Source organism: Balaenoptera musculus, chromosome 3, assembly GCF_009873245.2.
Source record: "Balaenoptera musculus isolate JJ_BM4_2016_0621 chromosome 3, mBalMus1.pri.v3, whole genome shotgun sequence".
NCBI lineage: Eukaryota > Metazoa > Chordata > Mammalia > Artiodactyla > Balaenopteridae > Balaenoptera > Balaenoptera musculus.
The window spans coordinates 4,036,388-4,061,758 of NC_045787.1; the positions used below are offsets into that span (position 1 = coordinate 4,036,388).

Genomic DNA, 25,371 nt, shown 5'->3' on the forward strand with positions numbered 1-25,371 from the left:
GCAGGCTGTGGGAGGGATGGTGCGCTGTGGACACAGGAACGCTTTCCCTCGCAGCCTCTATCCCCTTCGCTGGTGTTTCCTTTTCTTACTGAGTGAAACCTGTTAGAAGAACCCTCTGGCGAGGCCTGTCCAGGCTGTAGAGGGAATGTGGACGCTGCACATGTGTGGGACGGGCCACAGGAAGCAGGGCTCTGTCACCCCACTCACCTGTCCCCAGTACTGCCGCCCCTCCACGTTTCTGAAGAAAGCTCAGGTTCCCTGACACGGGGGTTGGGAAGGACCCCGAGGAGGCAGCCGTGGTCCTGCCCTGCCCTCCTCAGCCATCACTCCCTGCGCTTGTCCGTAGTCTGTCTGCTTCTCACTTGCTTCATCTTCACAGAGGGGCTGTGGAAATCATCTGAGTAACGTATTTACCGGATGAAAGGCCCGCTAGACCCTTCAGACAGCGGAGGTACTCGCCACAACACATGTGATCTCATACGTCTTGATCTTAAAGACCCACAAGAGCTGGCTCTGCTGAGCTGAGCCTCAAAAGCAGAAATCTGGATGCCTCTCCCAGAGACAGTAAAACCCAAGAGGAAGGGAGGCACTGTCTCCCTTCTCTCTGAGTTTGTGGGTCCCTGGTCCCTCACTTAGGGTAGAAATGGAGGACACAGGCCAGCATCTGAGAGGCCGGCACCTTGCCCCCCGCCGCTGTGAGTGGGGGTGCCTCCCTGGGAAGATCTGTCCTCCCTCAGAGGGCCAGTGGCCCGACTCAGCTGGGTTCCTCCGCTACCACGCCCCACAACCTGGTAATGAGAGAGAGAGATGGGTCAGTATTTGCAAAAGGAATTTAGCGCCTGAGGCCCATCACCCACCGAGGCATTGGAGGCGCCCCTGGGGGTTCTTCTGGGACCGAAGGTGCTCCTGGAACTGATGTCCACCCTGGTCCTCGCTTCACCTGTCAGCAATCCTGCAGCCAGCGGGGCGGCCCCATGGTCTGTGCAGGGCTCCATGGCAGACAGAAGCCCAGGCACCATGCGCTCCTTCTGTGCCTGAAGCGACACACCAAGTGCACACCGTCCAGGATGGTTTACGAAATGAAGCCCCTGGTCGGCCAAGAGAGGATATAGCACAGCACCATTTCTGCAAAATGAACCTCCTGTCCGAAGGAAACAAGGGGCCAGACAGCCAGGGCTCCCCGGGTCCGCTGAGGTGTTGCACCAACTTGACCCCTTCTCCCCGGACAGCCGGTTCTGCACCTGTGTTCCAGGTGACACAGCGTGGACCTCACTGTGACCTCTGATCATACATCTCCAAGGAGCCTTGGGGAGAAGGATGTTAGGAGCGCTGCTGCAGGCACTGGGGTTCTCTTTCCATATTGCACCGAGTTCTTGCTAAGGCAGAGGAATCCAGGGTGCCTCAAGGCAACTAGTTAACAGTGTTGAAAAGTCGAAAAACCTCACTAATTTAGACTAAGAGGGGTGTGTGTGTGTGTGTGTGTGACTTTTATGTGCAGGAGAAACTAAAGTTACTGGTGACTTGGGACTAAATCCATCAGAATGCTAAAGCTCAGGCTGATTGGGAATATGTAGTTCTTGCATGGAATCGCTCCCTGGAATCGTGTGAGTGGCTCATCCCCTTGCAGTCCAAGCTGCCCAGGTGGGCTTGGTGAAGCTCATTACAGTGGACTCAAGAGAACACTCAACCCCAGCCCCGGGCTAAGTCACCCACTCCTCGGCTTCCAGCTTCGTGATTTTAAGCATCCCATAACTCAGATGCGAAGTGATGGTCGGGACACCCTGAATAGGCCCCTCTGCATCTCCAAACCGTGCAGGACTCAGCCCAGGATGCAGGGGTGGCTGGTGGCCCTGAGCGGGCAGGGGAAGCAGAGGCAACCGTGGTAGCCAGCAACCGCTGCTTCTCCGAGGACGGCCTCCGCCCCGTGGTGCGGGGAGAGAGCTGGGGGTTCCCCTTCCCTCCCTCTCCTGGGCTTCCTCCTTGTGCTGAACCCTTAGGGAAGGCATTTAAGCCATGCCCGGCTGCTGTCTGTTCAGTGTTACTCCAGATGGCAGGCTGCTTCTACCAGCGTCTGGTCCCGTGTCAGTGCACCAGAAATGTCACTTTCCACAAAGGTCACTTACTGGATGGGATTATTGGTTATTGGATTTCAGCGATAGAACTCTAGCATACCTTACGTGGTCGGGCAAAACTGCCCTTACTCTCAACCATTATCCATGACTATCATCATCATCTCTTGTGTCTGTTTGTTCCTGGTACAGAATTTTCACGCTTATTGATTCCAGAAAGTCTCTCCAGGGTCAGATGTTGGTTTTGTCCACTGACATATCCTGAGGGACGATAGCTGTGCCTGTCCCTCAGTAAATGCTTGTAGAGTTCAGGGATGAACCAGGGTCCCACGGGCCAGGTCAAGAACTCCAGGCCTGCGGGGTGGTCTCGGGAAAGTGGCTTCACCTCCTGGTGCCTCGGTTTCCTCGGCTGTGAGTTGACAAAGAGAAAACACACAGATGTGTGCCCTAAGTACGAAGCTCTGTGGCCAGTCTCCCTTGGGGGGTTTTGTAGGTGAGCCCAGCCGGTCCTGTTTGGATGCTGCCATTGAGAAATAAGACGCTGCTTCGTCAACTGTCCCGTAATCCGTAATAAGCCTTATTTGTATGCTTCCACGTGTCTCTCACGTAAAGTACCCGCCCTAGGCCAGCCTCCTTCAAGATCTGCCCCAAGAGTAAGAGAGCTTGTATTATTCTTGATGAGCCACAGCTTTAGGGACTGAGGTCTCATCAGACGCTTTCGGTCACCAGCGCCACCTGAGGCCATTAACATCCGTGTGAGTGATACCGCTTGCCTGACTCTCCAGTCCCGTCCCCGCCTCTCGCTCCTGCCGTCAGCAAGGACGGCCAGACGTGCTCCTCCACGCGCATTTCCTCTTTCTTGTCTCTGTTAATAGAACCCCAGACACACACACTCACACACCCACGCTCACACACACTCTCACACTCACGCTCACGCACAGACGCCCAGGTGGACGTTCCCCATCCCCCTCCTAGATCCTCGTCAGCCAATGAGATGCGAGCGGAAGAGATGCAGGTGCCTTCAGAAGCGCTCTTGCAGAAGTGCTCCTTCCTCCCCTCCTGTCCCCTCTCCTGAGCAGTAGCAGAGCTGGCCTTAGTCAGCTGCAGCCCCGACAAAGCACGTGGGGTCACGAGACAGAATCCCTGATGACTCCCTGGGGCAGAGCTGCCCCCCTCCACCCCACGTCTCCAGCCCAGCCTTCCGCGTGAAGGGGAAGAGCTCCCTCCCATGTTTGAGCTGTGCTTCCGTGGCCTCTGTTGGGGCAGCTGAGCCCTCTCCTGCCTCCTACCTGCTGCCTCTGTGAGACCTTGGTTCCAAACACCCTTCCCTGGCCATGGCCTCTTTGTCTTTGCAGCTCCTGGGCTCCCAGATTGATCCATGCTCGAGGTGTCCTCCTGTCTCACCCGGTGTCCAGGCTTTAACCCCCTTGTCCAACTCCACTTGCCCAGAAAACCCAGCCCGGCGACACCTCTCTCATCACTCACTCTGCTGCCTGTGGAGCTCGGGAGCTTAATGCTGCCAGAAGTTCACAAGCCCACGTTCTCACTCTGAATGTACGGCCACCGGCTTCCGTGGCCGCCCAGGGTGGCAGGCAGTCCTGACACCCTTCCCTGGGCATCTGGTCCCTCGCGGGACAGTGATTTTACATCACCTCCTGTCTCCTCCAGCTTTCTTCTTCTCCAGCCCACACTCTTGGCCCAGGACCTCAGACCTCAGAGATGGGCTCAGGCAGTGGCCACCCCCTCCTCCCACCAATGCCACCTGAGACACCCCCATCACTCTGCCTTCCTTCCTTCACGCTGGACCAGGGCCCTGCTTCTCCCCCAGAACCTTCATAGTTATGTCTCTGATGCTCCTCCTTCATGTGGATGGATTCCTTCCAAGAAAGATTTTTAAATGGGTGTCGGGTTTCCTTCAGCAAGATTATAAATGTATATATGTTTGTATGTTACTAGTTTTTACGGTAGGTCCCCTGTTCAGCCCACTGTTTCTCTCCCTTGGCCTCCCCCTCCTCCCTACAGTCTGTCTTCCTGGTTGTCAGGGATCCAGAGCCAACAAGGTCTCTGGATTCTTCTGCATCTTCTATTCTGTACTTAACTCATTGGTGTAGAATTTTACAAGTACACTCTGTCAACAGCTTTGTGTGCTGAAAGAAAAGGCACAGCTCAGGAGCAACAGGGTCAGTCTAGGGGAGACTGGAAGTGGTGCGTGGGAACAGCCTGTAGAGAACACAGTGAGGGCACCCAGATCACCCCAGAAAACCCAGAGGCCCCCATCTTACTGAACTCTTTGATTTATACATCTCATATCTTTTGATATTTATATTTCCTCTGAAAGAGAAAGCTTTGGGAGACAATAGAAAGCCTGGCAGTGAAGCTAATGCCATGCGTCCTTGCTGGGAGACCCCTTAGGAGGACAAGAGGGGCGCCCGCAGGGTTCCTGCTTCACCCCCAGCCAGTTGCAGGAGCCTGATGAGAGGCCAGCCCGCAGGTGTCTATGGTCCGGGTGGGACAAAGTTTCCCAGTTCCCAACCCACAGCTCTTCTGCCTCCGAGTCCTTTGGTGGAGTGGACTTAGCATGCTAAGGGGCTAGAGCGGCATAGCCCATGCCTGCCAGCTTCCACCTGGTCGAAGGTGTGGGCTGAGCTGCTGCCTTGGTACTCCCGCCTGTACGTAATCAGGGCAACACAAGGCCAGGATTTGTTGAGGGAATCCACGTAAAAGCTCTTAGCCCAGTACATGGGCTAAAACACTCAGTAAATCTTGGCTGTTTTATTTTTTGCTGCAAAAGGAGAAACAAGTTCACATTAGTTATTTATTTAGTCTGTGAAGCAAAACGACCAGTGACAAACACAGAAGAATGAACCTGTATTATATACCTCAATCCTTGTGGATTGTCATTTTAACCGTTGAACTGGGAAAATAGATCTTAATTTTAAAAGTTGTTGTGCTGTCCTCTGAAATGTGAGATACATTTCTCTCTTGCCCAGAATACCGATGATTTTTTTGTCCCTGATTAAGTGGGCAGCAAACCCAAGCTTTATTTGTCCAAGCAGGAGAGCCCTTGCCTTTCTTACTAGACTGCTCCTGCGAGGCGGCTGGCCATGACCCTCTCGAGCCGCGTGTCCACCTGCTTCTCCGCGGCCTCACAAAGCCACAGCGGCCACACTGCGTGGCTGCAGTCCTCAGCCTCCCACCTCTTCGGCTGGCTCGGGGCAGGGAGGATGGAGCAGGGTGCAATGTGCTGTCTCCCGCCCCACGTGAAGTGAAGGAGGCTCCCCAAAGGACCGCGGAGCGGAGACTTTCAAACAGCCTAGTCCACAGCCCTTCTCCTTTCTAAGTTACAAGAACAGGGAAACTGCTCCGCTGGTGGGAACCCCTTGCCTCCCCGAGCCCTCCCCATCCACGTGTGCGCGCAGCGCGTCGAAGGCGCGCGCGGTGTCGCGGATGGGATCGCAGCTCGTGAATCTCCGCAGGGCAGAGACCTGGGAGTCCAGGAGCCTCCTAGCTGGAGGAGGAGGATCTCAAATCGTCTGCGAGGCCCCGGCCAGCAGGAGCATCAGGGCCAGATAACGGAGCGTCAGTCAGCGCTTCGACAGCTGCTCCCCTGGGACGGAGCGAGGCCAGCGCCCCGCAAGGAGGCTCTGAGGGCCTCTCACAGACGGCATCGTGCGGCTCTCCCACGGCTCATTTGAAGGAGAATCGGGCATTTTTATCGCTTGCTTTTGAAACGTGAACTATAAATCACACGGCTATTTATTTCCTTTCTATTTCTCAGTTTATCTAAATGGAGTGGCTCTTCCTGTCATTTATCGTACCTCTCTAGTTTTCGAGGCACAAACACTAATTGTACGCCTTCCTGGACCATGGACTGAAGGTGGAACGAGAGGAAATACTTTCCAGATGGTAAACGAACACTTTTCCTCTCTCTTCAGTATTATTCTAGGAATGCAGAATAAGCGTGTAGATAAAACATACTGTCATCGGATGCCCCACCCCCACTACACATGTAGCCCCCCTCTGTATTCCTCTCTGCTTGATAGTCGGATGGTCTTATTGTTTTTGCCTACACTTTGCTGACCCTCTACAAACCCATCAGCAAAACTGCTTCTTTTACAACCAAGATACCGAAGCGGGTGACTGCATCCATTTGGTAGAAATGACAGAGAAGATGCAGCAGGACAACTGTATGACTAATGATCTTCTTATGGCAACACTGCCAGTGACAGGAAAGGGGGCAGTGACTTTTTTGTCTCATCTCTTAGATACAAGCCTTGAAAATATTCATGCCCCATAGTGTACAGGTTAGCAAGGGAATGAAAAGGTCCGTGGTCACTGAGGTGATCCGTATAAGTGAAATGGTTTAACTCCCAGGATGCTACAGAAGTGAGTATTTCAGTTCATTTAATTAGCAAAGTGACTGGGAATAAACAAGCCACAGGACTGGCTTCCTGGGCGTGTGACCTGCCCATTCACCCAGGGTCTGGTGCTCAGATGGTCCGCCTCTTGGTTTAATTCTCTGATGCAGCCAACTTGAAATCCCTCATGATTTTGCACCTTGCACTGGATTCCACAAGTTATACAGCCAGCCCTGCCCCGCAGCCTGACTTCTGTGTCAACATTCTTTTCTGGAATCTTTGGAAACTGTACTGGCATGTTTCTTCTTTTAGTAAATCAATTATACATTACTCTTGAGTTTGAAACACAGTGACTTCAACTCATGGATTTCTCTGGTGACACCACAGTGGCAGATGTGAAGGATATACTTGGTACAATTATCTTTTCTTATTTTCGTTCCACTTACGGGCTGAGCGCCAGTTTTGCTGGACTTAAGAATACTTGCAGATGCGTGAAGTAACGCTGAGGAGAGCTTTACAGAACCTGTGTCCTCTGGGTTCCCCAGCTTCTCTGTCCTGTTCTTCTCGTAACGAGCCTGCCTGTATCTAGGGCACCTGGTGCTGCAGCTCAAGCCCACAGACGCCACCTCCCTAAGGGGACCTCACTTTTCTTGCAAAGTCTTGTCCTCCCTCCACTGCGCCCCCTTTGAAAAGGCATCTAACCCTCTACGGTTAAATCAGGGAAACCAGAAGTGTTATAGCATCTCTGTAATTGACACTCTTTGGAGAAGCATTCAGCTTAAGTGTGAAGTTGCCATTTCAGGTGCTAGGGTCACGGCTTGAAACTGTATAATCACCTAGATGTGACAATATCTCAATATAAAAGAGGATGTCTTGCTCTATCTCCTCCAGGAAAGACGTCACTTAACCAAAACAATGAGGTTAAAATACATTCAGGCTGGTATACATATTTGTTACAATATATTCACAATGAAAATCAAGTTACAAATGTGGACCAACTGGTCCTAAGCAAGACTGATTTGACTTGTTTCCTCAGTTGCTGACATAGTAGCATGGAAACCGTTGCAGAAGCGGTGGGGATATAAAAATCATAGCTAACATTTTAGATCTGTTTTCATCATTTCACACCTAAAAATCTGCCTTACGTAGTTCTGTAAAATAGTTTGGGTTTTCTTTTGTTTCGTTTTTTTGTCTGCTTATTTGTTTTGCTTTATTTGTTTCGGTGCATGCATGTGTGGCAGCATGTGTGTGTCTGTGTATTTTGTTGTTTTAATATATATATATTTACCTATGTGAGCAAAGGCAGAAAGGCACTTTAGGAATACTTCTATATTTCAGGGAACTTACTTGGAACTCACTTATAAAGGTTAAATAATACCTAAAATGTTCATAATACTTTTATTATTCTGGTCTTCAGACTTCAATATGATCGAAACTAAAATTCATCAAGTCCCCTAATAATATACACTATGGCATATGCTTCAAATACAAAAATGAAAAGCAAACCTACAGATAGATAAATAGAATAGATAGATAGATGACAATTAGATAGGTAAGTAGGTAGATAGTCAAATAGAATAGATTTTACTACAAATCTATATGTATATCTGTATATTCACTGCAAGTGTACTAATCAGGGCTTCTGAAAATATCTGAAGCTTCTCTCAGAATCATCTTTTTTGGGAGAGAACACAGTATGTTGGTTTTTATGTAAGATTAGGAACCATTGTTTTATTCTCTGATCTGTGAATTATTTAGAATGATTGTTTTTTGCATTTCTAAATTTATTGAGGCTTCAGGGAAAATTTTTTGTTATTTCAGATGTTACTACATTGAGATCAAAGAAAGAGTTAAAAACTATATCATTTTTAGCATTTTCAAGACTTCCTTTATGCCTTCGGAATGGGAGTTTTTATAAATATTTTCTGTGGGAATGAAGGAATGTGTGTTTTGTGTTGTATTAGGGTTATTTATATGACAGGTCAAGCTCCTTACTTATTTATTCAAATATGTTCTGACTCTTTGTCTATCTTGTGTGTCTGTTTCTGAGAGAAATACTTTAAAATCTCTCATTATGATTGTTTATTTTTCAGTTTCTCCTATTAATTTTACTTTATAGTTAACATTAAAATTCCACTTTATGTTGTTAGGTAGGGTTTTCTGCATGTGTGATTTCTGCATGAATTGTTCTTTATTATTAAATAATGTCCGTCCTTATCCCTAATATTGCTTTTCAGTGGATGATCTATTTTTTCAGAAATTAACATTATGGCACTAGCCTCCACTTACTTATTTTTGATCTGGCTTACATTTCTTCATTATCTTTATTTTTAAACGTCTGTATTATTAGGTTTCTCTGCACCTTGATTAAATAATGTTCTGTTGGACTTTGACTTTATCAAATCAAGAATATCTTTTACACACAAGCTTAGCCCGTTTATATGAGGTATGGTTGCTCTTGTACTAAATTTAGGCCTGGATTTAGGATTTGTGTCCTCCATTTACCAGGTCTTGTCTTTGCGTCTGATCGTTTCATGGCTTTACTCTTTTCTGATGAGTTTGTACAATTCTCTTTATGCTGTTTTATGGCCACTCCTGCAAGAAATTATACCTTCTCCTTCTTTCACACCACTGCTTTTTGATATAAATAAATAAAACAACCATATAAATCAGTGTAACTTTTAAAATATACAAGATTACCCACACGTGGTTCTTATAAAACTCTCAGAAATAAGTAACTTATAGAAAAAACTAAGTGAACTGTGACAGAGCTTAAACTGGATTAAATCTCCTTACAGAGCAGTTATAGAGAGCTAGCAAAATTGCTAGAGTTCTCTGTGTGCTTTCTTTGAGGAGGGTGAGAAAGCACTGGGTCAGGAGGCAGACAGCAGACAGAAGACACCTGCGGGAAAGAGGAAGGGAGCCCAAGCGTGCATCACCTTGGAGGCCAGGCCCGCTCACATCCTGCTCCTCGAGTGGAGATAAAATTTAGGGAGGTCAGGGTCATCAGCACCATGTGACCATTTCCAGTGGGGGTGGGAACAGAGGCATGGGGTTGAGAGAGAGAGAGAGAGAGATGAGAAAGCAGAGCACGTGAGCACAGGCGTGTCCCCGCGGAGTCTCGCCGTACAGGAAAGCAAAGGGACAGAACCGCACCTGGAATGGCCATGAAGCCCAGGAGGGTTGGCTGCTGTTTCCCTCCTTTTCACATGAGAGCTGGTGCAGTGAGCCTGTGCACCTCTGGAAATGGTCAGGGAGGGGACTGAGCGCTCAGATGTGTCAGCAGCTGTGAGGGTGGCCCTAGGCGGGAGCAGGGAGAGGTGATGGCCACACGCTGAGGAAGTTCGTTTTCCCAGTGAAAGGAGCCAAGTCCTTCTGTTACCAAACGCAGGTCCAGCTGAAACCCAATACTCGAGAGACAAGTGTTGGTAGGAAAGGAAAATTTGCTTTATTCCGGAGGCCGGCAACCTGGGGAGAAGGTGGACTTATATCCAAAGGCCAACTCCCCGCTGCCAATCAGAGGGCAAGAGCTTTCAAAGGGGAGTTTCAGGGGTGCACAGGCAGAGGAAGGGTGCTACGTGCAGAAACAGCTCAGTGAGCTCTGAAATCAAAATTAGTCATGCAGTGGTCTGACCAGTATTATCTTGATTATTTTAAGTACAGTTAATCTTCAGGTGCAGGGTTGGTTTGTTCCCATTTCCTTGAGGCCAAGTTCTCAGAATTGTGTCAGATGGCTCAGCTTTTGTCGTGGTTACAATCTGGTCATCATGTAGTGAAATTCTTCCACCTGGTGAAGGTATCAGTATTTACAAAAGAGCTTTAAGAACGTGACTCAGAATATTACCTACAGCCCTTGAGAAGGAACTAAAGGTCCTTGACTTTGTTTAATGGCTAAACTATTCTTATTTTGTCTTGTTTGACGGTTTTTCTTTGCTTCTGCATTTTCTCACTTCTCTGCATAAATTCATTCTTTGGCTAAACTTTTTCTACAACCAGGAGGCAGGTGGAGGACCCGGGAAGGCCCCGAAGGGTCCTGCTCCGTTTCACTGCCTGGGAGTGAGGGCAGGAGCAGCTGCTGCCTGGAGGGGAAGGAGAAATCAAGGTGGGCAGCGCTCTGACCAGCCATGTAAGTCTCAGGTGGGCATCTCCCTGAGAGCCCACTTAGCCCTGCAGGTCCTAAGTTGAACCTAATCACCCAGGTCATGGGTGCAGATTTGGTGGGGAGAGTTGGCTTAACCAGAATTAGGATAAAAAGAAAAAAAAATAGGTTATAATTCATCTCATTTCAGTGATTCACCAATAAATATATGTGTATCCAAGAAACCCCTGGTACTTAAGAGGGTTCACATTTTGGTGGACATGCATTTTGCCAAAATGCATGATCAGTATTTTTCAGGTACTGATTAGTGCTCAATTAATGAAATGAGGAAAACAGGTAGATTCAGTTCTGGAAAGGGGGGTGGCGTCCTGTTCTTCTCCCCAGGTGACCTCGGTTTTACCTCCATCTAACAGGGCTTAGTTTTTATCTAGTGTTTAAAGATGTGCATTGTATTTCCCACCTGGACACCAAATGTGAATAAACTAGCAGTCAGTCTGTGGCTCAGTTCAGGAAGCAGGAACACCCACTGCAGGAGGCCGCCCACATGGGCATCCCAAGGGCTTCCGCGGCCCCTTTCTAGAAGCGTCTAGAAGCATGTGACTCTGCCCCGCAGGAAGTCTCCAGGCCTATGTCTGTGCTGAAGAGCTTCGGATGGGCACTCCCAGGAGTGTGGGACGTGGGAACACTTTGTTTCCTGAGGAGCCATGTCTCAGGAAACATGACTTCAGAAACCAGAGAACCGGGTCGTTCGTTCAGTGGACTGAAATCATCCACAGTTTGTCATTTCAGGCCAAGTTGGTTTGTTTTTCATGTTGTATTTTCCGGAGGGCAAGACCAAAGGGCAGGAAAGAGGATGGCTGTTTGAATATTGACTGAATATTGGCCAAGTATTTTTGAACTATCTGTCAGTTCAAAATCAGTTATTGAAATTGAACACTCCTCTCTAGGAACCTCCTTGAAAGAGATGTTGATTTGCAGACATCTCTTCTGTGCCCCGTGTGTGATGAGTATCTATATCCAGGGCCTGTGTGCGGCCTCCCTGCCAGGCAGACGTGGGCTCAAGCTGCCAGGGTCTTTCTGGATTAGCCCTCTCCTGAGCCGGGCATAAGGTGTCCAATATTCTGAGCATCGGTCCTAGAAAAACCACATGTTCACCTGATGATTCAGCTCACGAAATCAAAATCATGTGACTTAAATATAGACAGTAAGGATCAAAAAAGAAGGAAAAAGCACTTCAGACTGCTAACAAGTCCATCTACCGGGAATGTTACATTACTGTCTTCCTCAACATAGTTGAATAAAATACTCTCCATATTCAGTTTAACTATAAATCATCCTATCTTATTTAACAACACCCAGTGACTTTCATTCATGAGAGTGGCATTTTTAAACAGGGTTTAGGTTTAAGGAGAAGATTCACAAACTCTACCGTTTGTATATTTGGGGTGGGTCACACATGATACTTCAGGCCATCAGCCTGAATTTATGCTCAGAAATCAGGCATATTCTTTTTATGCTGGAAAACAGGTGACAAGTGTCCAGCTTGGCTCCTGGTACTTGACATGATATGACACTGTAATAAACTAGGTTTTTAGAGGAAGATACTTTAAGAAGACTGTCTCCCTTTGTTTTGTTTTGTTTTGTTTTGTTTTAATGTATGAGAAGTCCAAGGCCATAGTGTCAGACAAAATTCCTGAACCTTCTCTTCAAAAGTAGCATGTGCCCTCCCCAGCCTTCCCAGATTCAGAAGTCAGCGTGAACGTGGGAAGGGCAGGAGGGGACCCATCCTTTATTTCTTCCCTAAAGATGACCCCACAAGTCTGAACTGAGCAGGTCGAAGAGGAGGGGAGGGAAGGGGAGGGGATGGAAGAGGCCAAAGGTGGCTCTCCCTTTGCTGCGTCACCGTAGCCCCTCTAAGGGCTGGGTTCCTCCATCACCTCAGAAATGCTGCATCCTAGGCTGGCGGGATGCTCAGCCACGCATCTGTCTCCGTGGCAACCTCTGCAAAAGTGGGCTCCTGACTTGTAGAGCCTCTAGAGGTTCCTTAAGGTTTCAGACCAAACTTACAAGGTGGTACCACGTGGTAGAGTATGAAATGGCTCCTTTCGGCTCCCTGAAAAGCTACCTGAGTCATTTTGGAAGGAAAAGTTACTTTTTTCCCACCATAATCTTTCTCCATTTTGCCTGCTTCCACACCCCCAGCACCTTAAAAAAAAAGTTTCACTAAATTTAAAAAAAAAATCACTGACCTTACAGGATGAGGAAAATTGAACAAATGAGCATAGTGAACTCATGTAACCTTGAAAGAGCTTTAGCTTAAGAGGGCCACCAAACTAATTGACTAGAGTTCGACACAGGAATTTAATAATTTATTTTGCAAATCACATTAGAATTTGCTTAAGAATTCAGTTTAGTTTTGATTGACTTCTGATGTATTGTCGTCCCAAAGTCACCTATAAGCCATGGTTTTGCCGAGCATATTCACCAGTTGTAGAGATCTTATCACATTATTGAGGTCTAGAAGGAAAATGAAATTTATGCATTAATTTTATCACGTGGCTATGAGATTTTTTTGACAAGTATGAATATCATTAGTGAAACTTAGATTTTTCTCATCCGTTTTTTGGCAGTGTTTCTGCTTAAGCAGTCCTCATTTTATTTATAAAGTTTCCAATAAATATTACCTATTTTTCATTGCATCTTTGAAGGTATGCATGAATTTTTAAACAATATTCCCAGAACCAAAGAGATCCTCAAATTAATTTGTTTAGATAAGCTACATTTTCAATTAAAATACTACTTTCAAGACTAGACTCCATTTCAACAAAGAAATGATGTTGCAGGATGAAATAGGACCGCATGACAGCATAAAATTTTTTGTGTTCAACTTGGTTTCTTTTCCTACAGGTTCCATATAAGTTCAGGGCAAAAGACCTAAAAGAGAGCAAATTCTTAATATGCTTCTGACTGTGGTCACCAGGAATGTAATTGTCGTAATGACCACAGTCTCCTAGAATGTTTAGATTTGTCTGGATCCCACGCAAGACACGAATCCACACAAGTATCCCCCTTCTCCCTCCGGCTGCCACATTCTCGCAGCCTTATTTTACTTCTATGTCAAACAAAATTCCAACAAGAGGGATTTTTAAATTGTTTTGATGCATGTATTACATTTTTTTAATGAAAAAGAGGACTGAAGAGAAGAATTCATATAAATTCTCAAAATTCAACATTTACACTAAACCTAGGTTTTTGCTTCTTACCTCTATTCTTTTAATTGATTTTTATTCTATTTAGTAACTCTGCAGATAGTTCAAAAAGCCACTCTGTACTTTAAGGGTTACTTTGGGAAGTCACACTCCCTGCCCCACCTGCCCAGCCCACCCCCAATCTCACTGACCAGCAGGAGTAATTCAGTTACCTTGGGGTCTATTCCATTATTTCTAAATACTATGTGTAATTACCATTTTCCTATTTGTTGGTTTTGGAGATTACCCTTTTACCCATCACAGGAGAGGATGTAGCTCTTCTGCATCACTTTGTATCACTCTCACATCACCAAGCCCTCTCTTTACACCAACTTCCTTTGCCTCCATCCTCTCAATAAGGGTATATCCCACTAGTATTCGGTGTTTACATCATTATTTATTATTCTCTGCTGTCTAGGTAGAATACACTGATTGCTGTGTCCTTTGTATATAAAATTGCATTTTTTCTAAAAGTGAATAATTGCCTGAATTTGCCTGCTTAGGTTTTTTTTGGTTCTTTTTTTTTACATAAACCCCCAAAAGATTCATGTTCATGGATTCATTTAACCAATACCCATTGAGAGTCTGCTCTGTGCCAGGCACTTGGCCAACATCAGTGAGCAACTAGATTAAAGTCTGTGTTGTGGAGAGCTTCCTGGGGGAGAGACACAGTCAACAATAAACATAGTGTACTTTTTAAACAACGGCATATTTAGGAGGTGATAAGAACAATGGATAAAAAGAAAAAAAATAGAGCAAGGCAGAGGAGATTGGAGCTGTGGAGGCAGGAGGTGCAGGGTGTTGAGCAGACCTCACTGAGCAAGTGTGGAGTGGACAGGATTTGGAGGAGGTGAGGTTGTCCCATGCGTGTCCCGGTGCTTCCCACACAGTTAAACACGCCATAGACCTCAGTTCCTTCTCCCCTGGGGATCTCATCCTGGTGCCACCATCTCTGCTCCAACCTGGGCCTGTCAATCTTGGGACTTCCCTTGTTTCTCTAGGATGTGGACTAATGCTGTTTCTTGGTTGCCAGGCCATTGTCTGTCTCGGTTGACACAGTATTTGGGAAACAACCTCTTTCTGCTCCCTGAGAAAGTGTCGGGGGAGTTGAACTTTCTGAGCCTTTAGGGATGACAGAGAGTTTGAGACAAGAATTCAGGGGTGGAGTTCACTCTCCCTTGGAGTTTTATGGCCATGACATCACCATCTTCCTTCTCCTGCGGCTGCTGCAAAGTCTGCTACTATTCAGATTCCCAATCCTTTATTTGGGAACTGTTTGGGTTTTTTTCATGATCACCTCTCCCTTTGTGAAAGCGTTTGGGTCTTTTATTTATTCCCAGGTTTCTAATGTTCATTTGTTTGCTGAGCCCATAATGGGCCCTTTCAATTTAGGGAAAAAGAAAAGTTTAATAACCTCCCCCTTCATTCTTTATATTCTTGCCTTCTGAACTCTTAATACATTAGACTCAGGTTTTAATGTGCTTATGTTTTCTTTTCAAATGTCCATCTCTTTATCTTTTTGTTCTAGGAGATTTTTAAAATTTTATCTTTGAGGTTTTCTACTGTCTCTGTTTTGATAATTTTTTAATATCTGACAAATGCTTTTTTTTTTTTTAAACTTTGTTCCCTCTCTTTTAAGACATCCTGGCCTCTCTTTCCTTTTTGAAATTCTATTGTTGCTCTTCCTTTATTTCTATCTTTTTTCTCTGTTTCCCTCCCTCTCCCTCCCTCCCTCCCTCCCTCCCTCTCTCTTCCTCTCTCCCGCTCTCTCTCTCTCTCTCCCCCCACCCACCTCTTGCCCACAGATCCTTTTCCCTCCATATTCCTTTCCTCTAGTAGTTGGATGGTGGATGTTTCTCTTTGCCTTTCATGATGATGTCTTCCTCCAATACCTAGTAATCCTTCTCTGTCTAGGCATACTGAGACTGAGGCATTAATGCTCATTAGACATTCTCTGGGCTGAAACAGGATCCTTCAACTGCTCTGTCACTTCCCGAATTTTCCCCCGGAATTATCTATTTCTCCAAAGAAGGGTCCTGTTATTAGTTGTGTGTGTTTGGGGGTGGGCCAGCATGTGTGCCCAGCACAGCAGATAAGGGGCCTGGGGCTGGGGGTCTCAGAGCTTCCCATTTTAACAGCTCCCCTGGTTCTCCCAAGTTGGCCTCTCCAGTGGGAAACCTCCTTTCTGGCCCCCTTTAGCATTAAGGGAGGCAACAGAGATAAACATGCATACTCAGTCCACCACATTTTACTAAAGGCATCTACCATTGTTACTTAGATTGACAACTAAACAGTCGTAAGACACTGCAACTGTGCACATTGCTGTGCTATTAGCAGTGGTAAATAGAAGCAAGGCAATTGAAATATGGAGGAAAATTATTGGAAATTTTTACCCAAGTCTATGGTTACATCTGTTTTGTATTGAGAAGAAAAGAATATGTTACCCCTAGAGTGATCAACTCATCCCAAATGGCCCAGGACTGTCCTGGTTTTAAAACTAAAAGTCCCATGTCTGGGGAACCCCCTCTGTTCCAAGTCAACCAGAGTGGCTGGTCACCCTGTCCTGCCCCTCACTGTGTGACATGAAGAATTGAATTATGGTAGAAGATGCTCGTCTACTTCTCTTATAACCAGTGATATTCACCATTGAATCGCTTTCAAAAGAGGAGTGGAAATGCCCAGGGGATCCAGGTACAATGTCAGTGCAGGAATGTTAGTGATTAGGAGGTTATGTGGAGCCAATGAAGCTGAGGCTTTAAGGCTCCTGTCAATCTCATCTAATTTCCCAGTGTTGATCTTACTGTTCTTACAGGGGTTGTCCTAAATTACATAAGCTTCAGGCCCCACAGAATCTGGACCTCCCCACTGATGGTGATGATGATAATGATAAAATAATAGTACCTGGCAAGAACCTAATGCTTGCTTAAATGAGGGATTAAGTCATTCAATCCTCAGAATGACCCCAGTAAGTGGATACTATTTCTATCCCCAGGGTATAGACATGGAGACTGAGGCAGATGGGCATTGGAGAGTGTATAGCAAGAAAATTATCAAGGAAATGCTTAAACCAACCAGACAGTTGTTATATGTAAGTGAATCAGTATGAAATTGTATTCACAACTCATCTTTACTTTATTGGTTGTGTGTGTGTGTGTGTGTGTGTGTGTGTGTGTGTAACATAGAAAAAAGAAGTCCCATACATTCCAATTTGCCCAGAACAGTTCCAGTTTATCCACAATTATCCAATTCCTTCTGTCCCGCTGTAAATACAGTGCTCCTTTTACCCTCAAAAGTGTCCTAGTCTGGATGATAAACTACTTGGTTGCTCAACACATAACCCTTGCTCTCTAGATAATCATTCATGGAAATTCGTTGTAGGACCTTGTCAGACGCATTTCTTATAACTGTTACATAATATTTTTTAATTAGTATGCAATGAAATTTATATTGTTTTAGTAAAATCTTGTTTATATAACATCCTTAGAAAGTTTTTTATACTCTAATGTTATGAAATATTCATTCATACTCTCTTCAAACATTTTGGTTACTTTAAATATTTGACTTTGGTCAAAATGAGATTTATTTTGATGTAAAGAATGAACTGAAGGGAACTACAATTTTTCTCCAATTCCCAGCAATCTGTCCTAGCACCATTTATTGAAAATTCATCTTCCGCCCACTGAGTTGGAAGGCCAGCTTTTGTCTTAGATATGATATATCCTTGTATATAATTGATAGGATATCAATTTGGATACCAGTGACATGGATAGGCTATATATCCGTGGATATAATTGCTTGACCGGCCCTACTGCTCTTCCCTGTTTCACTGGTTCATCCTTCTGTGCCAGAATCTTACTGTTTGATGACTGTAGCATTTGACGAATGACTTGTCTTTCTTGGAACTTTCCTGGCGCTTCTTGAATCCTTTTTTCCAGACGACCTTTATATTCATGTTGTCAAGTCAAAGAATGAAAAAGAATCCCTTAGACATTTTAACTGGGATTACATTGTATTATCAGGTTAATTTAGACAATTGAAATCTTGAAAATATGGAAGCTACCTATCAGACAGCAATGTTTTCTTCTTCCTTATTCCATTTGGTCATTGGGTTTTTCAAGAACAGTTCATAGATTTATTTCCGTAAGTGAATGTATTTATATTTTTCCCTGAATATTTCATAATTTTATTAATATTATGAGTGAAATCTTTATGCCATTATATTTTAATGAGTTATTTTCTAGAGTAAAATATTAATTTTGTAACCTGACACAAAAATTTTATACTTTCTAATTTTTTTCAGTAATAATCTTATATATAAGATTTTTTTTTAATTTATTTTTATATTTATTTTTGGCTGTGTTGGGTCTTCGTTTCTGTGCGAGGGCTTTCTCTAGCTGCGGCAAGCGGGGGCCACTCTTCATCGCGGTGCGCAGGCCTCTCACTATCGCGGCCCCTCTTGTTGCGGAGCACAGGCTCCAGACGCGCAGGCTCAGTAGTTGTGGCTCACGGGCCTAGTTGCTCCGCGGCATGTGGGATCTTCCCAGACCAGGGCTTGAACCCGTGTCCCCTGCATTGGCAGGCAGATTCTCAACCACTGCGCCAGCAGGGAAGCCCAATAATCTTATATTTTTTATATCATAAACCAATAATGATAATTTTAGTTTCCTTTCCTAATGTTTATACCTCTTGTTCACCCCCACCCCCAGTTTAATCCCAATGACATATGCTTCTAGAATAATACTAAAATGTGTTCTTTCTTTTTTGATGATCCCTATCGGAATACATCTACATTTTCACAAGTAAGCTCTGGCTCTTCACGTGATAGAAGCTACCCATTGCATTTTTATTTGTTTATCTTATGGAAACGCCACATGTTTCTCAGGACTTACTGAATTTTAAGTGATGCCTTTTCTTCCTGACATAACAGTTTTGTGGCAGACACGGAGAGATTTTAAGAAAAGACGTTGACAAATCTGTTCTATGAAGTTTGTGAGGTTGTATACATACACAGGGTAGTGCCAGGATCCTACCCCCACCCCACCTCGAAGGAAGCCCACAGGACACTGTCACCTCAGGATCTGGAGCTGTAGTACCTGGGTGAATATTCCTTTGATCAAGAATATTGGCCTTCTCTATACACACAGGTCTGTGGTATTTACAGGCAAAAGATGGAAACTCACAGGAGCCAAGGGACCGCACACTGAGTGTTGACTGATGTTCTGAGGGTTTATGTAAGTGACACTGTGTCAGCCCCCAAGTCACTGGAGGACACTTGAACTAGGACGCGTTTCCATCATTCAATCAAGTGAGCACTTGTGACATTAAATTTGTGAAGAAAAGAAAAGCACATCTCATTCTCCAGCCTGCGATGAATGAGGCCTGGGATGTGTGGTTAATTGCACCATCCTTGCATTCCTATCATGAACCTCAGCAATCACTGTGTATTCTTTAATGCATTGGTAGCTTTAATTTTATAGTATTTCTTTGTGATTTTTATACATTTTGTAAGATTAGTCTGATTTTATTTGTGTGCTATTTTTTAATAGATAAAGTCTTGTAGTAATTATTTCATCTAAGTTTGCCTCCTATTTTTAGTTATTTAATGTTTCTCTACTGTTACTTTTCTAACTTTCGATTTATGGCCTTCTCTTTTTCACCCCACTGGTTATTTAGGAAACATACAGTATATTTCTAAATCTACTTTAGTTACCTATACTATTTAAAATCATATACTTTGGCACTCTTTTTTGATTTATCAACTTCACAAATTAAAGCTATTAAAACATTAGTACATTAGTACTATGTACTATTAGTACATTTCTACTTCTTTCATTCTCTGCTCTTCACACTTCAGTTCATGCTCTAATCTTTGTTTTAATTGCTTGCATGTTTCTCATTTCAATTTAGCTTTAATATTTTTATTATTTTTATATCATGTATCTCTATAATTTCAATAATGATAGCATGTTAATTCTGTGTTACAATCTTGACCACAGTTGTGGTCAAGCTTATTGGTTAAGCTAAATTGTCTGTTTAAATGGATCCAGTGGCCTCACCTGTCTTTCCATACAATAGCTTTCTCATTCTTGAGTTTAATAGTTTAATTTTTTTCCTGGTTAGCAGGAGTGTGTCTCAAAGAGAGTTTTCAAGTCAGATAATTAAATCATGAATTTCCTCACTCTTTGCCTATCTGGGAGTGTCCTTCTGTTGCTTCTCTTCTAGCTGCCTTTCATGTCATCCTGTCATCTTATCTCTTCCGTGATGTCTTGCTTCATAGAATTCTTACTCACTTCTAATTTCCTGACAGTGTAATCTGTTTTGTGAAATTGTTTTTGATGAGTAAGTTTTCTTTCAGAATATTTCATTTCCTTAGTCTCTCTTTTGAGTGCTGTGTATCTCTTCTGCATGTGCATTTTTGTGGACAGAAGGTTGCTCTACAGTCTTCACATAGGTTCCAAGTAAGGTTCCTTTTTCTCAGTTCAGTTCTGACCAGGACATTTGCACAGAAGTCTTTTATACACCAAAAATGGAGCTGATCTCCTTCCTTCCAGCCTTGTCCCTGTGGTGTAGTTTTCCCAAGTGCTTTATGGAGCAAATTTGAATGATTTGCAATGTGAGTAATGTCTTTATTTTGATTCTTTTGATATGTTCACAGCTTCTCAGCCATTTATTTGTTCTGGGAAAGGAAAACAAATAAATGGCTGGGAAAAGGAATCTCTTTCTTGCCTCACACCATCTTTCCCAAAATCTCCACCATGATTTTTTAATTAAAAAAAAAAGAGTTTCAGAGACATGTGCTGTTTTCAAAATAAAGCTTTCAAAGCGTTTTCACACCCGTCAAACGGTTGTGTGGCCTACCTGTGGCTATTAAAGACACTAACTCAGAATCTGGTCTATTGATCAGCAACAGCACTTTTTTTTTTACCTCTATAGACAGTGCTACCATCCTGACTGCAGCAAAGGATGTTTGTGAAATTTTCTCCAGAATTGGCAGTTAGCCACACTGCCCTAGAAGCCACTGTGACCCATATTTGTGACCTACCTCCAGTTGGCCTCTGAGTGGTGGGTCTCCCTCAAAACTCCAGGATCCTGGTTCCACCACCTGCTCCCGCATATCCTTGAGCACATGAGTTAGTATTTCTCCACCTTAGTTTCCCATCTCTGAAATGGGCATGAAAATCATAACTGCCATATAAATTTGTTGTGAGAATTAAAGAGTTAATATAGATAAAGCATCTCATTAAATACTAGCTGCCATTACTAGTATTATTGGAACTCAGTAGAGTAGAGGGACCTTGGCATTGGATTCATCAGTCCAGGTTGTCTGGCTATAGATTCCTCAGGACTTGGACTATATATTGGTTTCTCTAGGGCCATGAAAATTTGCACAGCCTGGCCGATGTCATTGCACGCCTGTTAGACTGGGGTACACAATGAGCTGTACATGGGACTCTGCATGCAGCAGTCCACTGGCCTCAGCATTTTCTGATGCCTTTACTTGTTCTTCCTCAGGAGACTCTTTTCTTTAGTTTAAAGAATTGAATTTTCCACCAATTTCTATACCGTGTCTGTGGACACTAATGCAATTCTCTCATGGCTACTTGTGCATATGTAGACCTTACATCATACGGGCAGTTAAAGAAAGACATCATTGTACTGTCTAAACTGCCCAGACATCGTTTCCATGTTCTGCATATGATATTTTGGAATAAATTATCATAAATGCTACACTGGTTGGCCACTGTCCCAATTTGAATCGTTTAAACTAGCTGAGTTAGAGAATGAAGTCTTTACATGTGGGGTTTCTCTCTGCATCAACTCATTGTAAGACTACTGAGCATATGTGAAACCTTTTAAATATAAAAGAGTGTTTTCTTATGTCTATATAGATAATGTAAATACCATTGAATTATTAGGCTCTTTTGCAGCATAGGCTAATCAAGCATGCTGATTGTAATACAGCAAGTATCATTAATGAGATACTGGGATAGTACATGCCTTTTCATATTCCCTTAGTCTTTGTGCATCAGCGTTTTTAACGGGGTGGGGGGATGAATTGGGAGATTGGGATTGACATGTATACACTACGATGTGTAAATCAGATAGCTAGTAGGAACCTGCTGTATAGCACAGGGAGCTCAGCTCCGTGCTCTGTGGTGGCCTAGGTGGGTGGGATGGGGGGTGGGAAGGAGGTCCAACAGGGAGGGATACGTGTATACATATAGCTGACTCACCTCATTGTACAGCAGAAACTAACAACATTGTAAAGCAACTATACTCCAAAAAAAAAAAAAAAAGAGCAGTGGATCAGTATAACATTTACAACACTACTCATCTGATAAGTTTTGTGATGTTATATCTGAAGCTTTAGATTAGGAAGTTGATTCCAAAGGATAAAACAGTATTTAACTAAATAATTATTTAGTAATTAAATAGCAATATTATTTAACTAAATATTCTTTAAAGTGTTATAACCTTTCAGTATTTACAAATACGTAAGACCCACCTGATGGGAAACAATTCAACCAATGAGTACCTAGGACTTAGTAAGAAAATAAGAAAGAACTGATCTGCAGTGTCTTAAAGAAGAATGAACACAACTCAAGAAGGTAGTTTCCCGGGGCTGAGAGCCAGAAGGTTACATAAATATTGTTCTACAAACTCTGTGTTTTCATTTCCTGGATCTGATTAATCTCCTCAAAGTGCTACGGTGAGAAGTCTGTTCCTGCAGAGGATGGAATGGTTCCCGCCTTATGGAGAAAGAGGACCCCAGCATCAAATATTACCCACACATTCTTGGCAGACGCCCGGCCTAATGGCACCCCGTGGTCAGAAACATCATCACAGCATGGGTGCCTTCATACCTGGACCTCAGTTTAGAAGCCGTTTGACAGCTTAACAGATAAAACTTAGAGATTCTTTGAAATCACTGTCAAGTCAGATCCTGCCGTCATCTTGTGGAAACTACAGTAAATATTCGTATGTCTGCTGTCATTTCTGTCCTTTACTTTTAAACGCTTTACCCAAAAAACTCTCCATGTAGGTTTACGCCTCATATTCCCCCATCATTCAGTTGCCATTACTGCTATCATAAATTAAAAAAAAAAAAAAAAAGCAAGGAAGGAACTGAGTTTACCAGTTTTGTTTAGTTTTAGAACACTAACCACTCAGAAAGCTCTGTGGCTACTTCGTGGACTTGGGTTGTGTGACCCTATGACCATGACCTTCTTAGCGTCTCTTATTACCTTCCAGCAAAGAAAGTGATCGAGACTCTGGACAGGATATTGATGTTGATTTCATCCATGGTGTCAGTTTGCTTGCGGATTTGCTCTGTGTAAAATATGGATTCGATCTGCTTCTTTGGTTTCTCTCTTAAAACTCAATGGATTTATGGCCATTCCTGGCAACCCTGGTACATAAACCCTCTGTCGATGGTAAGTGACCAATCCCACGTGGCCCAGACCCCTGCAGCACCCCGCCCAGGTCGAGGGAAGAATCCTCGGGAACTGAGTGGCTGTGATCTGGCTCAAACTGTCCAGATGTGCTGGACAAGGCCACCTGGAAAGCTTTCTTAGAAAATTGACTCCTGTGTCTGGAGAAGATCATTGCAAAGTATTTATCTAGGAGTGAAGATCCAAGAAACCCTACAGCAAAAACACCAGAAAAGCCTGAAACTGTAGGAGTGATGCCATCATTTTAAAATCCTTCCATAAAAGGAAGAAGCCACAGTGGGGAGACTTCAACTTCTGTATTAGAACAAGAAACTGACATTCCTTCCAAGGAAAACGAGGATCCAAGGAAAGTGAGTCGGCACAAAGTTCTTAGCGAATCTTGCATGACTTAAATTACATTTTGCACCTTGAGAGACGAATTAAACCATCTCCTATGGGAAGGTCATCCATTTTAAAAGAAAGAAAAATGAACCTAAGCCAGTTGTGAAATGTTTAAATTCATGTTAGACACATAGGCTTTCCCTAGAGCATCACTAATAGGTTTTCTTGAGAGGCAGGAAAAGATATTACAGTTGTTACAGAAAATCTGGATGTCGTGGTGACTAAGGGAAGAGCATGGACCTAACTGAGTATTTTGACACTGATTCAATAGTGAATCATTACAGATGTCTCAAAAAACTTCTCTGTATAGTAATTAGCCATAAAGTAGAAATACACAATTTTACCAGAGCAGTGGATTCCACACTTACATGTATGTGAAAGAAATACACATAAAATTTGCAGCCATCCAATTCAGATATATAATGCCCCCCAAATCCCTGAATATATGCATTTATCCTAGGATGGTTTATTGCTAAGCCACACTGGATAACTGTCTCATTCGACTTGCTCAGCTGAAAAGCCCACCTTGCTGAAGCCTTGACTCACTGAGCAGCTGTACAGAAGGATGGCTGGGAACACGGCCCTCTTCACGTTCCCCCGGCCTTGCGGCTTACCAGCTGTGTGACCTTGACCATCTAGGACCTGAGTGGCTGCATCAAAGGCTCTCACCATCTCTGGGCCTCGGTTTCCTCATCTGTAAAATGAGAATTCTGATGACACCTCCCTGGCATTGTTAAATGGGTGGATGTGTGAGTGGGTTAATCTGCATAATCATTTGGAAGAGCTCGGGGCACAGAGCAGGCATCGTGTTTGCGTAGAAAGGGACCCAGAGCGTGTCCGGGTCCTGAAGCTGGACTCTGGGCTCGAACCGCGGCCCACACCGCTTGTAAGGCCTTCCTGAGCTTCACTTCCATCCTCTTGGAAATGGAATAAGGAATAGCACCCACCTCACTGGAGCTCGGGACAACTAGGAGTTCACAGCTTTCCAGAGCCTGGCTTAGCTGTACCTTCGCTGAGGCACTGGCCGTCCGCTTGCCCCTTCTTGCCACATGTGAAGCCATCTGCTTTCGGCCTTATTCTCTCTTTAAGATTTACAACTCTTTTGCTAGAACTTCAAGATTTAACGTGTGGGGCTGGGTGTTTTTATTGTTAACATCTGTCTCCCACTATATCCCACTCCTCCCAGTAATCTGCTTTGGCTGCACTCAAGCTAGGTCTAAACCTCCGACGCACCGACTTTATAAAGCCATCCTGGCCATTGTAAAAATACCCACCGCTTCCTGGTTTCTGCAGATGTGTGCAATCCTATTCCTCCGAAGTGGAACTGGTTAAGTCTGGGGTTGGCAAACTATGGCCCCGGGGCCACATGCAGCCCACCACCCGATTCTGTAAATAAGGTTTTACTGGAACACTTCTTTGGCCCATTCATTTACACGCTGCCTCTGTCTGCCTTCTCCCTGCCAGGGCGAGGTTGAGAATTTGAAATCGTGTGGCCACCAGCCTAATATACTTACTATCTGGCTCTTTAGTAAAACGTTTGCCAACTCCTGGGCTAGATGAAAGCATTTTTTCAGCAAAACGAGTGTCTTAATAGAAAATGATGTCTCTATTATCTGTCACCCTTTTTCAGGGCAAAATTAGTGTTAATGTTATCGCAGCAACAGAGTCCGACACCAGCATCTCACCCTGCAACTTCAGAAGCTTCTGGATGGGTGTCCACCACCAGTCTAGCTCCCCGTCTCTTGTCCGTTCTGCAAGGGCCAG

At 44.3% G+C, this 25,371-nt stretch overlaps 1 protein-coding gene across 1 annotated transcript in view; it reads left to right on the forward strand.

Moving 5' to 3' along the window:
* Positions 1 to 25,371, forward strand: part of ADAMTS16 (ADAM metallopeptidase with thrombospondin type 1 motif 16) — a 162,221-nt gene that overhangs the window by 112,623 nt on the left and 24,227 nt on the right. The gene's annotated exons all lie outside the window — the stretch shown is intronic.